The sequence below is a fragment of the Pinus tabuliformis genome, chromosome 1_2 (assembly GCF_031772625.1).
Source record: "Pinus tabuliformis cultivar Carrire ecotype Pingquan chromosome 1_2, CPIR1, whole genome shotgun sequence".
Taxonomy (NCBI): Eukaryota; Viridiplantae; Streptophyta; class Pinopsida; order Pinales; family Pinaceae; genus Pinus; species Pinus tabuliformis.
Window position 1 is genome coordinate 1,097,599,671 of NC_142298.1, and position 12,458 is coordinate 1,097,612,128.

The window sequence follows — 12,458 nt, forward strand, 5'->3', positions numbered from 1 at the left end:
GTGGGACCCTAACACTTAAGCAGTAGGATGTATGCAAAGGATGTACGTTGCGAAAGTACATAAAATCCACATTCAATGATCGGGACAACAAAGCACATGCAGTCCTAGAAAGGATCCACTATGATGTTTATGGACCTTTCTCGACAACCTACACTCTTAGACACAAAGATTTTGTCATTTTTATTAATGACTTCTTGATCTGATATTCACCCTATGAGTGACATCAATTACAGATTTATTAAACTAAGGTATTACAGACTCATGTGCTGGTGTGTGTTCTATGTTATTGAAGCAACAGATCCATTAGATTACCAATACACAAATAATAAAATGGAAAGATAGCAAAGAAATACAGTAAGAAAACATAGAGACAGAAGCAATTTTAATAAGGAGTTGACCCTATTCTCCAAGGCTACGCTCCATTCTAGCTTTCAGCGGTGGCCTTGTTTTATTGTGTCTTTAAGTAGAGAAATTACAATGCAGGGACTCAATTTGAGTTCTCTTAAAGTAGGTTTTGCTTGGGAGGGTGGTTTCTTGGAATCCCTAAGCCACTGGAGTACACAGACTCTTATTCTTCCTACCAGCTCTATGACCTTGTGGTCTATAGTGGAAAGAGCCAAATGTGATGCTCAGTCCAAACAGATTCCTCTATGGGATGGCTTGAATCTTCAATCTCTCTGGTGCTTGATGCTGCCACTGGTCATCTCCGCCCTCTGTCTCTTCTGTTTTGCTTTACTGTTCTCTGTGTTCAGTCCTCCTCTCTGGGTTCACTGTTCCACTTCTTCGTCTCTTGACTTCTGTCTAACTCAACTTTGATTCGACTGTCTCTATTCATGGCATTAGCTATTTGATCTGTATGCATATTTGGTTCCTCTTCCACCTCTGTCGATTCACTTTCTATAGCTGCACTTGGAGTTCCCTGTTCGACATCATTATCAGCACTGAGGGAGTGGCCACTTCTCCTCCTCTAAATGGCACCAATAATGCTTCGTCGGTTCGTTTCTTCTGTTATGTCATGGATGTGTTCTTCCTCCACCGTGGCGGTCAAACAGATTCCAAATCCCTTCTAAAACGCCACTTAATTCCCTATCAATTCCGCTTCTTCCATCGGGCACGATCTCCGCCGTCTAATCTGGGCCCTCTAGATCTGACGCCATACGCACATTTCGGGTAGTTGACTTGCTCAACTGATAGCACATGAACAATGGCAGTTTTCTCTCACCTCCACCTACCACGTGTCGATCGGTGTATGGAATCGCTCCGCTCTCATCCAAAACCTATTACCATTTAAGGGCACCCCAATCAAAATCGTCGGTTTCAAAGCATGGCTCTCGCCTTATACGTTTAGTGCTTTTTCCTTTTTTTGCCCGCAGTCCTCCGGTTCTGTCACGCGACTGAGTGCTTGGACTTTTCCATTATGGCCCTATTCGCCCAGTGATGCTCACCTCTTTTTCCCATTCTGGGGCCCCTAGGGGCTACTTTGGCCTCCCTCGTGGTCTCCATGGGCCTTGGTCAGTGCACCTTGACCGAGGTCCTCGTCATTCCACGTTGGCTGCCATTGCCACTGGTTCAGGGTGTTTTTGATTGTTGTTTTGGAGTTCTTTAGAAATTTGTTTGACCTGATACAGTCATGGTTCTTTGACAGTCTTCTATGGATCTGATTCGGATCATGGCCTTCCCACTGAAAAAGCTTTTGGACCACCAAAAGTTGGTTTTCAAGCATCGACTAAGTGAGGATATTGTTTCTTCACTTGTCCAATCTCAATCCACTTTGCACTGCTTGGCTTTGAACCTTTGAGCCCAATCCTGAGGTGCTCAACATCTCCCCTACACATTGTCCTCACCTTCCTATCCAGCACTATGTCTTCCTTCAACTCATTGAGGTATTCAGGTAGCAAGTCATCAATAGAAGGCAATTGAATTTGCTCTTCAGGGTCCTCAATCATTGAAGGTTCAAACAATCTCAAGCAGTCTGCATTTACGACTGAGTAGATGTGCATGTAAGCTGGTAAATGAAGGCAAAAAGCATTTTCACCAATCTTCTCAAGTATCCTAAAAGGTCCATACCTGATAGGCTTTAGCTTTTTACCTTCACCTTGCATCCTGTCGTTGCTGATATACAGCCAGACTTGGTCTCCAACTTGAAAACTATGCTCCATCTGATGCTTATCATGCCTAACCTTGTACTTGGCCTGGCTCTTTCCTAGCTATTCATGTACTGCCTGGTGGATCTCCTGTATCTGTTCAATGAACCTAGTTGCCTTGTCCACATCATTGTGTCCATCAACCATGGTATCTTTACCAAAGACAAAATCCAAAGGAGACCTTGGTCTGAAACCAAAGCAGGTCTCAAAAGGATATCTCTGTGTAGAAGAGTGTTTGGCTCTGTTGTAAGCATGTTGCACATAACACAAGTGTTCATCCCAAAGCTTAGGATATTTGCTGCTATATCCTCTCAGTAGCTAGATCACTACCCTGTTAACTACTTCTGTCTAGCCATTTGTTTGTGGCTGAAAAGTTGTGCTTTTCTTCAGTTTGGTGTCCATCAGTTCCCACAGACTTGACCAAAACTTCCCCACAAATCAGTTGTCTCGATCAGATACAATGGAAGTGGGTAATACAAAATGAACCCATACATGTTCAAAGAAAACCTTTGCAGTCTATTCAGCTGTAATCTGTTTATTACAAGGTATCAAAATACACATTTTGCTGAACCTATCCACAACAACATATAGATAATCATGACCTTTCCTAGATTTAGGCAGTCCTCCAACAAAATCCACGGAAACACTTTCCCAAGGGTGAGAAGGAACTAGCAATGGAGTGTACAAGCCTAGTTTTCTATTGTTGGGATTTCTATTAGCACACATGGCACACCCTCTTACATATCTGGAAACTGTTTCATTCATTTTCGGCCAATAGTGTTAAGGAAAATGTTCCCCTAGGGATTTTGGGCTAAAACCATAGTAGACTGAAAGTTTTCTATACAGAGAAGCACACATTCACACAGCCATTATGCTATTATAAGCAAATTCTATGACAAGGGGCATACCTGAGGTCCTATGTTTGAGAAGGTCCTTTAGGGTCCAAACCCTTCTTCGAGTTCCTTTTGCTCCTTTGACCTGCAAAACAACCAATTCCGGAGAGTACAACAGTATATGGACACAACCTTATAAAGAAACCATCTTCATGTTATAAAGAAAGGTAGTTAGTTATGAAATTTAAACAACCATTCACATATGAATTCCAACATGAATATCATAAACATGAAGAATATTTATATCAGGAACCAAGACATGTGTTTCTTTTATTATAGATAAATAAAGTACAGAAAAGGAATAATTTCACCTGAGTCGTCCTTTCGCAGGCTCCAAGCAAAGCTTTCTTCTGGATTGGTCTAGCCTCAAGCCTTTAACAAACTCCTTCCATGACTTACTCCATGATGTCACAAGTAGTGGATGAACATCAACACACAAGGAAACAAGGGTTTCCTATACAAATGGGGAAAGTGCAGGAGGCACAAGGATCTTCAGACCTGGTCAGGGAAAAATCTCAGCATAATAACCTTTCTCTCTCTTCTCTCCTCCTTTTAGGCCTTCCCATTGAAGCCTTTTTATACTTCTCCCAAATTAGTTTTTTAGTTGGGAGTTGGTTGGGAACAGTTGGACCACGGGCACTGACAGGTGATCAGCAGGTAAAACCCATGATCTCTGCCCGAAATTAAGGAGTTTTATATTTTTTAAAGTGTTTTAATACATATACGCGGGTTGGGTATATGCCTACCCACGTATACATGCGTTTAACTCAGGGAAATGTCGCGTATAAGGGATAAAACACTTTTTTTTTAATTTTGGACCAGGTTTGGAAGGAGGGGTTGCCCTAGGCCATGAGTACAGCATCACAAACCATAAGAGTGAGATTTGGAGCTATAATAGATGCCCCCTAATATATGAGGTCATAAGGGGTACATGATGGCTGAAATGTATTAAGCAAGTACATGGAGAGGAAATCTGTCAAAAACCGAAAAGGACTTCACCAGAATTCAACCTGCTAAGCCACAAAAGGAGATTAGAAAGAAACACTGTCTGAGGTGGGCATACCCATGCTCAGAAAAAGTAAAGCACGTCCACATATCAAGTACAAGCGGATCCACTAAGTATACAAGTATAAATGACTGGAAAATACATAATGGATCATCTGATCATGATCGAACAAGTACATGTCTGAATATCACATATAAGACTGTCAATGATGTTGAAAGATGCAACGACTCGTTGATATCAAAGATTGATCCCAAAAGGTACCAACTGAACATGATGGAATAGGATGGTACTACACTGCAAACTCAGGTTCCACCATATAGAATGTCGCCATGACTGATTGCAACATATAAGGTGGAACGGTATCAACTAGCAGCAACAGGAGCAATTGTCAAGTGAACCAATGAATGTTGATACAACCTGAACTCTTCACTGACCGTCGTGGTACATTTCTACACCATGGGAATAAATGATCTGAAGTCGACCATGTGAGAAATCGTTTGATTACCGGTCATTGATGTATACCGTTAACAAATGCGAGACTACTCACCGATAATGATAATGAGCATCAAGGTACCCAGTACAATCTAACAAGTGTGAATAGATGAGCTGGAGTCGAACACTTGTAAGAATCTATCGATCAGGAGACAATGATGGTTTCCCACTGTCGATAGCGAAGGATCTACCACTAATGACTGCAAACCCCAAGGTACTGCCAAATGGACTCTAGATCTTTGCCCAGAGCGATGAGTCAGAGTCGATAGGGAAAGATCCGCTAGAAGGAAGGCATTAAGGCATCCTTCATCAGTCTAGCGCGAGTGTAACCCATAGGCCAATAATGAGGAAGGAATCAGATGAAAGAGATGTAGCAACCCAACCGAAGTACGTTTCCGGTGTACACAAGATGTGGCTAGCACACGACAGAAACCCTCTGAACCAACCAATAATGGAAGCTGACATAGAGGCGAGGTATCCACCAATAGGGTCAAATGGAAACCAAGGTACTGCACGAATCCCAATGTGTGATAATGTAAACTAATGTCAAACACAAGGGAAACCACTCAGTCAAAGATCCATGATACTGATTGATGCTAAGCACAAGGTGACCTATCAATAATGAAAATACGGCCAGGGTGCAGCTCTAGGCCTGTCCTCAGGGCAAGTTGTCATCGTCGATAAGGACAAGACCCGCCAGCAAGAAGTCAATGGAGACCTTCTCAAACCGGCACGAGTAAAGGACCAATATAGTTGATGTGATGATAGACATGATACTGAAAACCAGGGATGGCCGACTGAAAAATGAGTCAAGAGACACCGCAGACAGGCCGACTCAGGCTAACTTTCCTTGAACAAAAGCATGACTCAATGTGACTATGTGGCAGCATATGATGACTCTGTATAAGTTCGTCATGCAGGAGGCACGAACGAACCCTCCATATGATTGGAAGAGATAACCAATTGGGGGAGAACTGACTCAATAATAAGGTTAAGGCATACCTAAGTCAAACTAAATCCCGCCCAAACGGAGGAGACTTTTGCTTTGATTTCTTTGTTCAAGGGTGACACGACTAACTCTAGATGCCAACAATAAATGGAAATATTGTCCTATTCCCACTCTTTTTTGGAATATTTAAGGTTTTTTGTCTTTTTCTGTTAAGCTTGAAAAAGAATAAAAGAATGCTATGGTATAGTGGAAAGAACGAGTGTCAGTGAAACAGATGATCTAGTTCCTGGGAATGGAACATTCCTAGGCTCAATGCAGGGAGGTGAAAGCTGGTCAGTGACACTCAAAGGTGCATTCCTTCCACAGGTCAAGGCGTGTCAAGTTGCAGAAGTCAAAGGTATGCAAGGTTGATTTTGCAGTTGTCATGGTCAAAAGTTGGCTTAAACACGAGTCCAAGTGAAGCCAGCTCTAGGCCAAAAGGTGCAAGTGGTCAACATGCAATGCAGTAGTACAACTCAACACAAGGGAGCCTCTAGGGTATAAGGCCAGAACGAAGCGAAGAAGCAAAGAGGAATGAGTCTTCAACGCATAAGTCATGGCGGGACTACAGAGGACTCCCGAGGCTACTCAAATCGGAGCAGCATGGGCAACAAATGTCAGTGAGGTGCTAACTACGATGCCCATGTAAAGGATGGCTCTACCATCATGTCATGATTTAAAGAATCGGCGAGTGAAGATGGCTTACGAACCATAACACAATGGGGTTCACCTATGGCAGATGTATCGACAAATGGAGGCTAGTATGCGCAATGCAACGGAAAAATGGTGTCCCTAACCTATATGCCAGTGAGAAAATGATACCTGCCATGACGGGTCAGCAGTCATGGAACCGTCTCGAAACTGTCGAAAAAACGTCCAAAATGTCCTGAAAATCAAACCATTCTCGACATTCCAAGCTCCCAAGTTAAAAGTCACATGAGGCCAAACAAAATAAAATTTTGAAAAAAATTTGCATTTTCAAAACCTATAAAAGAGCTTTTTGGACTCACCATTTTCACCATTTGAGTTTGAGAGCAAAGAATTGGAGCAAAAGGAGCAAACTTCCCATACACCAAATTCAACCGTTCAGATTCTTCAAAAACCTCCAGGTAACTCTTATACTTATCTTGCAATTTAATGTGACTAGTTTTAGGATTTTTCATTAATGTTTCACCGTTGGATTTTTTGCCAAAAATTTCACCGCGGTGTATATGCGGGTTGGTAATATGAAACCCACGTACACGCAGGCCCTATACGCGACTGTGTGCACAGGGACCCACGTATATGCCGCGAACATTTTTAACCAAAAAACTAATGATTGAAAATCATTTTTTTCTCAGAATGCCGGTCACCTGGCGAGAAAGAGAGCATGACGTGGTGGATAATGAAGTCATGAATGATCCTGATGCTTTGGAAGCCTTACGGGGATGTGGTTTGCTTAAATTCTTCAAACTGCCGAATATGAAAGCAAACACACATCTGCTTGAGATGCTCATTGATTATTGGGATATCAAGGAGGATGCCTTTATTATTGACCAGATGACACTCAGGATAGAAGTGGAGGATATCTATTTCATCATGGGCCTTCCCAAAGGGGAGAGGTAGTACATTCCCGGGGCAGGAGACGGAGTAGTCTCACGATCGAGGACTATGTACAGATATATTGCCCGAGACATCCCAAGAAGGTTGGGAGTCAGATTTCCATCACACATGTAGCGAGTTTATCACTAAGGATAATCCTGTTCACCATAGCTCGAGTGAAAGGATTAGCCTCTCTGCATCAAGCATCACAGCTAACCATGAGTGTGGCAGTTGACTGTCTCACCACTGTATTTGACTGGTGTACTCCTCTTCTGGCCAACATGAAGAGCCAGCTCACTTCTATCAAGAGGGGACAGACCAAAAACTTTGGATATGGGACTATCCTGTGTTCTTTCTTTTTTGAGAAGGTTCCTGCACTCTGCCCTAGGGTAGGAGTTTCCTTCAGCACCCCACGAGATCCACGCATGGGCTGGTGGGCTGACCTGATGAAATATCTAGGGGGTGGTGAGGTCCCACAGACTACATTTGATGATGACTTCTTTACCTGGTGGGATCAGCAGATCATCGCCATAGATGACTACCCCTATGCTGGGTTGGATTTCTGAGGAGATCCTGATCTAGCATTACCACCGAACGCAGCATGGGGCGACATTGGTAAGTATTTTTTGATTTTATGAATTTTTTGGATTTTTCAAATATAATGATGAATTTTGAAAAAATATTTTTGATGGGATTCAAATGACTAATATGATGATCATGTTCCAGATATTAGGCCGGTACGACCAGATGGGTTCCCGCGGCATGGACGGCACGGTCGAGGAGCTGAAGAGGCGGCTGCTGATACAGAATGAATTCTACATAATGTCCAACGACACTTGGCGAGACTGAGTCACCAAGTACCGATGGCTGCTGTAGAGGATCTTCCTGAGGATATGCAGCATCATGTGGTTGGCATGCCACATGACTGGGTTCGCACTTTTCGGCATGTGGCCAATGCGATAGTTACCTACTTAGCCGCTAATCCTAAGCCGGGGCATTAGATATGCCGAACATGATTATGGGCATTTGAGTCCCAATTTTGTATATTTTTGGGCAAACATATGTACACTCGAGACTTTTTATGATATATATATATATATATATATATATATATATAGTTCAACTTTTTGATGCTTGATTATTGTGATGAATGATTGATGTGCCAATCTAATGCTTGATTAGTGATAGAATCAGCTAACCAATTATGAGATCTTGGAATGTGCAAATAATTAATATAAGTAAATTATCTTTGCAACAACCTCACCCTTAAATACTGGCGATATAAACATGGATCCCTTACCCGATAAATGTTGTTTAATTGTGACACTATCAATTGAGAATCAAGATAAACTACCAACGAGTCGATCTCGTGAGAAATTTCCTCAGATAGTAAATTAATAACGGCAGTATACTCAGCCATATTGTTTGAAGCGGGACCAATGCATACGCCTCTTGATACCATCAATTGACCAGTTGGATAATAGAGTACCCAAGCTGCGGAAGTGAGATTCCGAGTGTGCCGACTAGCACCATCGGCGAACCCAAAATAGACCAAGTCATCCATCAACACCTGCCACAGCAGACCAAAAAGTGTTGATATCAAAAACTCTCGATGATATATGTACAAATATACATAATGTACAAAGAAGCCATTGCCTAACTCCTACTTAAGCAAAGTACTTCTTTAGGTAGAGCCCATTTCGGGGCTCCGCTAGCTTGTTTCCTTCAAAATCGATTAACTCATACGACCCTTTTTCTAAAACTCATTTAATAATGAAAGGACCGTACCACATAGGCTTAAACTTGCCTACCCCCAAGGTGTCTTTCTCTTGGTCATAGACCAAGACAAGGTCACCTTCAGAAAAGACTCGAGGATGAACAGCTTTATCATACTGTGTTTTAACCCTTTTCTTATGAGCCTCATTCACCATGGTGGCATCTCGATGCTACTCATCGAGATGTTCCAAGTGAAGGAGGTGCTCTTCGAGACTCAAAGTCTCTGGAAGAAGCTCAACAGCTAACTTAAGAGATGGAATTTCACATTCAACCGGAAAGATAGATTCCATCCCATAAACCAACTGAAAAGGTGTAAAACCAGTAGCAGTCTTTACGGAGGTCCGGTATGCCTAAAGAGCCAGATACAACATAACGTGCCAATTGGACCGATTTTTGTTGATTGTCCATTGGAGGAACGTCTTAAGAGTTTTATTGACTGCCTCGACCTGTCCATTGGCCTGAGGATAATAAGGAGATGAATGCTCCTATCGGAAACCCAATTTGAGAGCCAATTCAGACATCAGTTGATTCTGGAAATGACTGCCATGATCAGTGACAATCTCTCTCGGGATACTGAATCTTGAGATAATCTGATTAAAAGGGAACAATGTTGCCATGTCACTATCATTTTTATAAGTGGGCATGGCCTCGGACCACTTCGTAAAGTAGTCTACAGCCACGATAATGTACCTGTGATTCGCTGCTGAAGGCAGATTACAAGTTGTAAAGTCAATACCCCACTTAGTAAAGGGACCGACAATGACAACGGGAAAAGGAGGAGCTAGATGCGCGTGCATCTTCTGAGTATAAATTTTACAGGGGTGACAGTGTTTTACCGCTTCCACACAGTCTTTAAAGAGTGAAGGCCAAAAATAGCCAGCACGCAAGATGCGTTGGGCTGTAGCAAGCCCTGATAGATGACCACCACAAGCTCCACTGTAGCAGTCATTTAGCACTGACTCTGCTTCCTCTAAGGTTAAACAGCGTCGAAGGATTGAATCAACCCCTCAACGGTATAATGTGTCACCAACAATAACATAATTTTTAGCCAGGTGACGTAATTTTCGACGTTCATCCTTGGAGAAAGTAGAGGGAAACTTCGAAGTCTGGAGATAGGCAATGATATCTCCATACCAAGGGTTGACTGAAGAGATGAGGAATAAATGTTCGTTAGGAAAACTTTCCTCATAAATAGTATCCTCTCCACAAGGCAGCTCAAAAATTAGCTCAGCGAAATCCATGAATTTCTTAGACTTGGCAGACAAGAACTCGAGATCAAATTCTTGCAAAATGACTATTCAGCTATTATATTTCCCCCAATCACTCGCCTACTGAGGAAAAATTGAAATGGATTGACGCTGCTAAGACAAAAGTTTTGCGTAGCATGATATAATGACGGAGCCATTGAACATCATGGACAACTGCCAAGGCCAACTTATCAACCGGAGAATAGCGAAGTTCAGGACCTATTAAGCCTCGGCTCAAATAATAAATCACATGCTCGGTGAGAGAATTGTCCTCCTGAACGAGAACCATACCAATGGTTGATTCTGCTACAGCAAGATATAAAAGGAAGTCTCTACCATAATCCGATGGACTCAAAAGCGGGGCAGAGACTAATGCCTTTTTCAAAGCATCAAACAATCGCTACGCAAAGTCGTCCCACACAAATGGAACTCCTTTTCGTAGCAAATGCATGAACCCTTTAGTGATCTCGGCATAGTTCGCTATAAACCGTCTTAAGAAATTAGCCTTCCCTTGAAGACTTTGAAGTTGTCGAATTGAGGATCGGGGAGGCAACTGAACTATTGCTTCAACCTTGAAGGGATCAACCCGAATCCCTTCATTTGACACAATGAACCCTAACAACCGACCGGATGTAACCGTGAAAATGCACTTGTTGGGATTCAACTGGATTTTATAAAAATGACATCGCTCAAAAACCATTCGAAGATGACTAGGGTGATTAGTTCTCTTTCGAGAATGAGCAGTGAGATCATCCAAGTATGATTCGATGATATGTTTGATGTCATGGAAAGCATATGACATGGCCCGCTGAAAAGTGGCTCCAGCATTTTTAAGACCAAAAGGCATATTTCTATATGCAAAGGTACCCCACGGACATATAAAGGTTGTCTTATGTTGATCTTCAGGATGGATAGAAATTTGATTATAACCAGAAAAACCATCCATGAAGGAAAAAATCTCATTACCCACACACTCGTTGATAATCTGATCAATGAATGGCGTGGGGTAATTATCTTTCAGACAAGCCTTGTTTAGGTCCTTAAAATCGATGCATACTCGAATTGTTCCTTGCTTTTTATCCACAGGGACTGGATTAGAAACCCAATCAGTAAGAGGAATAGGGTATATGAAACCCGCCTTTAGTAGCTTCTCAACTTCAGCTTTGATATCTGCTGCTTTCCTAGGGTTAACTGGCCGAAGCCTTTGATGAACCGGTTTGGTGTTTTCATACGTCTTGATCTCATGTTGAACTATAGATGGGTCAATGCCAGGCATTTCTTTATAAGACCAAGCAAATACATCTCGAAATTCCTTAAAAAGGTCAGTGTAAATTTGAATTTCTTCAGGAGAACATTCAATTCCGATGAAGAGATTCTCGATCACGTTAGGGTCCCTAGAGATGTTTATAGGTATCATTTTTGAAATCACCGACATATTACCTTCGATGCAAACGTGTGCTGGAGCCAAAGGATTTGACACCATACAAACATCACTAGTAAAGAGCTCGGAGAATCTAGATTCTACTTCCTGCAATGGAGGAAGAAAGTATGAACGATGTTGTAAGTCTTCCCAAGGTCAATCTATACCCATCATTGCTTCGAGGATTGCTTCTTCAGAAGGTAAAACCGAATCTAAGCAGTCCAAGGCAGAGGTAGAATCAAGGCTCCAGGCCGGGGCCACATCACCATCTAACTCCTCTTCGAAAAAAGGAGTAGAGTGGTCGTCTGCAGAGTTGACAATAGACTGATATCTAAGCTCAGCTACAGATATAGGGAATGCCATTCCATTTACTTGTCCTTCAACTAATGTGGTCGTAGGTGAAGGCAAGGTCCAAGGGTCTGAAAAATAATGAGTTTGGAAGAACTCTTCTCGAGGAGACTCCTTAGATGATGAAACGGCATTGATTCTAGCGAAAGGAGAGGGAAGATCAAAAGTACCCATCAATGAGGAATACATCTCCACTCCTAAATTCTCAATAGGCGGACGAGGGTTATCCACTAAGGGAACAGTAGAGTCAGAGATTACTTGATGATCGACTGGACAATAATCCAATTGATCAACCTTAACGATTTTCCCCTCATGAGGAAAGCAAATGACACGAAACAGAGTCAAAACAATGACGTCCATTTCGTATACCCAATTCCTTCCTAAGAGGAGATTGTAGTCTAGGTTAGCATCTATGACTTCTAATTCGATATTGATGACCTTCCCCCCAACACATTTAGGAAAGGCCGCGATAATCCCATGTGGCTTATGAGAATGACCATCAAATGCATTCAAGACGGTAGGTGAAGGAACAGCCGAAGGCAATGCAATAGCCTTCCACCATG